This window comes from Lepisma saccharinum, chromosome 2 (assembly GCF_977018435.1).
Source record: "Lepisma saccharinum chromosome 2, izLepSacc3.1, whole genome shotgun sequence".
NCBI lineage: Eukaryota > Metazoa > Arthropoda > Insecta > Zygentoma > Lepismatidae > Lepisma > Lepisma saccharinum.
This window is the reverse complement of record NC_139230.1, coordinates 98131010-98135683: the sequence shown is the minus strand read 5'-3', so window position 1 is coordinate 98135683 and position 4674 is coordinate 98131010.

Sequence of the window (4674 nt, the reverse complement as noted above, 5' to 3'; positions counted from 1 at the left end):
AATATGATCTGAACCACCATGTGCTTTTACTATGTATCGACCCCGGAACCCATTGATAACAGGGTAACACTGGGTTTATTGCAGAGACAATTGGAAAAATTAGTTTCTTTTGCAAATAAAGTAACTGGTGATTGAAAGTATTTATAAATTTTTCACTGCACTCTTACAAATGTTACAGTGATGGGTATCAATGACCATCTGAATCAAACTGCCAATCTAGTGAGTCACTTTCCCTCAGAATATTCGCTCTTATTCCCTTATGTCCACCTCATCAGGGACGGCGTTCTAGTTGGGCTAGGAAACTGAAGCCCCACATCTCTGGCTCCCTTCTCCCCAAGATTGTTATAGTACGTTAGACGCATTTCGACCAAAAATAGGAAAAACTAGAAGTTTTCTCACTCAATATGTTCCATTAAAAAAACTTTCATTTGGCCAATCATAACTCACCAAACTTGCTACAAAAATTGAATCACTATTTTTAGGAATAGGTGTAACAGGTGCGAAAATATTTTTTTTATAAGTAGGTGAACGTTCAACACCTAACGAACCTTTAAGCTTCATTTTCATAGACGTGCACACAGGAAGGCAAGGGTGGCCGACTGTCTCCCCTAATCCTTTACTTAGAAATGCAATGTAACCTTATTGCAGTTATAATATTATACTCTAAAATAATGTTACCTATTTTTAAGTCGATACATGTCCAAGCAGCTACGGGAGAGTGGGTTGCTTATATTACTTTGCATATAATTAAACTATTCCACTCCGTTTTCTAGGAAATTTCTTGTAATTAACACTCACTCATACTTTATACGTTAGCTGTGAGTTGTGAGCTGTGTAGCTTAATATGGCTGGCGAATAAATGGCTCATACTTGGAAATTAATAAATTATGTGTAGTTGTTTTGAATCTGAACCTGAGAGATTAATTTAAAGTCACATATAATTTAAACAGTGTGATCTTTTTTTTTAATAATGCAATACATATATAGCTTAATTACAAGTAGTCCAACAAGGCATGGTATCTTCGAAAGCATCTTAAGAGATGCAGGATAGAAACTTATTCCTTTAAAGATCCTATCTGTAACAAGATGGGCTTGCTGTGCGAATGCTACGACAGTCATAAATTCTTTCCATAAATATTTGACATCAGGAAATAGTCTCAAATACAAAATTAACTGAAGTGAAGGCAATAGAAGAGGACTGCTTTCGCAAATGAGAATGGCGGAAGCAAGGGGGGCATTGGCCGTCTAAAATTTTCAGGTTTATTGAAATGTATAACTCAATGGTACTTTTATTGACCTTTTCGGGCCAGAGGAGCAATTTTTATGATTTCACAAATGTGACAGTTGTTTCACAAAATAAAAATAATCTTGGACGCTATTTTTATGGCCTAGAAAACTTTTTAATCCTCCCCAAAAAAGTTAAGCGGCAAGTTCGATTGTGACACCAACAGTTAGGTTCCAAGTTACGCCCATGAACTTCGATAGAAAAATTCCTCGTCAAACAAAAAAAATTGATAATACGTGGCAAAATGATGTCTAAATCTGTAGGCGATTGGTTTCGAAAACTGGGGGGGGGGGGAGGACAAGGACAGTTTACTTTCCCTTGGTACATAAGGTTTAGCATAGTGCGAGAGAAAATGTGGAAAAATGTATGGGGTGGTACAACTGCCCCCCCGCAACCCCCATAATCTCCGCCACTAGTTAAATGTGAAAGAACATTTTTCTACTTTGCAGCTAATCATGGGTTACCTTCGTAATGGGATTGGTAACTGGAGGTTGAGTGCTGTATTTATTCCCTCAAATATAACAGTTATTTAACAAATTAGTCCTGGATATTATTTTTATGGGATGGAAAAACCTTTTGTTTCTCGATTAGTGCAGTGGCGGCGATTAAGTTGGCATGGGGGTGCAGATGCCCCCCCCCGCCCCACACACCTTTTCCCGCTTTTGCCCCCAGCATTATGCTAAACCATATGTACGAAGAGAAAGTAAATTGTTCTTGGCCCCCCTCCCCCAGTTTTGGAACCCAATCGCCTTCACTGCATTTAACTGTTAATGAATAACACAAAGCTTATAAAGTTCGTTAAAGGCAATTTTGAACGTTTCAACCATTGCAAGCAGTTGCGGAAGGGTTATTATTGCTAATTCCCTTCCATATCACAACAGTAGTGAGCGGCGGAAGAATGTAGCTTTCCGTACTTCATAAATTCGGAACTTTCTGAATTGAAACGGCCAAATCCAATTATCACATCACTTACTGTCCTTAGTAAAGCTTTCCTTTAATTTAGAAATTAATAAATCATAATTTTAATATTCTCTTCACATGTAGCTGTTCTGCTTTCACATGCTGGAAGCAAAATGGGCTACTACGACAGTGCACAAATTATTTTCTTACCACAGAAATGAGGTTAATATAAATCCAACCAACTAAATACTGCAATACGGTGCAAAATTCAGCACGCTTGGGGAATGTAGGTATACTCCTAAGACTCCGAAGAGCATTAATTTGCCCAAGCTTGCTGACTTTTGCACAAATTGCAGTATTTTATAGTGGAATTCGAGCCACTTAATGAAATGTACCCCCACCAGGGATCGAACACGGGTACACTTGGTTACAAGGGAGCAGTCTTATTATTACCAGACTACCTGGGTGTGGAGCTCAATTTTAATATTTCTAATTCATACTTTGTTAACTCCTTGATTTCATAACGTCGTATTTCTCTCTCTCGGAATTTTTAGTGATAAGGATATACGTATACACTGCCTTTCACGGCCGAGGTGGCCGTTGGGCGGCGGCTAGCGCGTAGGATAGTAAGAGCACATCTGCCGGCATTTAAACCCACAACCGTACGCTGAACTTGACATTGGACACGTCCGTGCTTCAGTATCCAGACAGCTGTTGTCCAGTTTGCACGTGTTTGTGAAGTGTTAAATTGTTAACAAGTGTTTTAGATTGTTTTGTTTTAGTTTATGTATTGCCAGTTCTTTCTACAGTCTAATAATGCCACGCTATCCGTACAATTTTAAACAACGAATTTTTATATACGGCTCTTATGTCATTACGAATTCTTGTAGGGAAGTTAGAATAGGTTTTGCAGCAGAATTCCCAGATGTTCCTGTTTCACACAGAGACAGTGTTCTGTTACTTGTGAACAAATTTAGGAAAATAGGGTCTGCTCTTGTTAAGGTAACACGGCATGTGCTTACTGAGGATAAACTAGACGACGCTGGAACACGATTGAAACATACTCCTCAGAAATCTCTCCGACGCCTTGCACATGAAACAGACATATTTCTAACGTCATCGTGGCGAGCTACCAAGCTTTTATACCGGAAGCCATATATCAGAAGAATTGATATAAAATATGAAGAAATAAATTGAAGCAATTTCGAAAGTGTTAGTGAAAATTTCCTATAAATATGTGGATGCAGGAGGACATCATTTCAGAAACAAGTTCTAGATCCGCCTATGTGTATGGCTACAACCTGTATATTTATGTCTAACACAAACTATAGCAAAACATTGCAGCTAAATTATTCTCCTAATTTTCTTAAGTTCATATAAGGCTGTGTATTTTAAAAAATAAAACACGTTGTTTGTTAAAAACACTTCATGCACAGTCTACATTTGTGACAAAAAAGTCTAGAAACCCTTCTGGTGTGACTGGCAGAATTGATATCAGTTGCGGATAAACCCTGATGTTTGTGAGAGACGATGTTTTGAAGACTTCTGTCCAGTGGCTGTCACAAGGGGTCTGCTGTGTGAAGGTGGGCGGGGGAGGTAAAGCAAAGGGGCCCTCAGTCGGATCGTTCCATAGTCATAAAGGAACATATCTTCCACATCCACAATATAACGAGCATACAACTATCCCGTCTATGAAGTTAAAAGCAGCTTGCTAGAAAGCAGAAGGAAACATGACACTTAGCATTGTTTACAATTACATTGTTTGAGCTTTGGGGCAAGAATCAGGTGCTAATATTAATATTGTTTTGATGTCAGAAGGTGCCCGTGCAGGGCGAAATTAATTATCGAATCAATGAAAATACCGCTCTTACACAACAACCATGGCTGGTAAGAAATCTAAAAACAAGATCGACCAATGTAGGCATGTTTGGTCGAAACAAAGAAGAGGTGTAGCTTCATGATGCTATTATCATAACACTATAAATCCTATCCATGGAGCGAATCAAGATATAAATTTCACCTGGGCGAGTTGGAGTTTTAGCGCCCCTCTACTTTCCACCCTGTTACTCACCCCCGTCTTTCTACTCTGCTCCTCCAACTTTCCGCCTTCCTCCAATAATAATTAAACATGACTGCATTATAAATTAACGGTTTTAATGACAAAAAAATAGCGATGTTTTTGCCGTCCATTATTTTGCCGTCGATGCTTTTGGTGTCGATGTTTTTGCCGTCGATGTTTTTGGCGTCGATGTTTTTGCCGTCGATGTTTTTCGTGTCGATGTTTTTGCCGTCGATGTTTTGTACTGTCGATGTTTTTGCCGTCGATGTTTTTGTTGTCGATGTTTTGTACTGTCGATGCTTTTGCCGTCGATGTTTTTTGTGTCGATGTTTTTGGCGTCGATGTTCTTGGTGTCCATGTTTTTGCCGTCCATGTTTTTGGTATCGATGTTTTTGCCGTCGATGTTTTTGGTGTCTATGTTTTTGCCGTC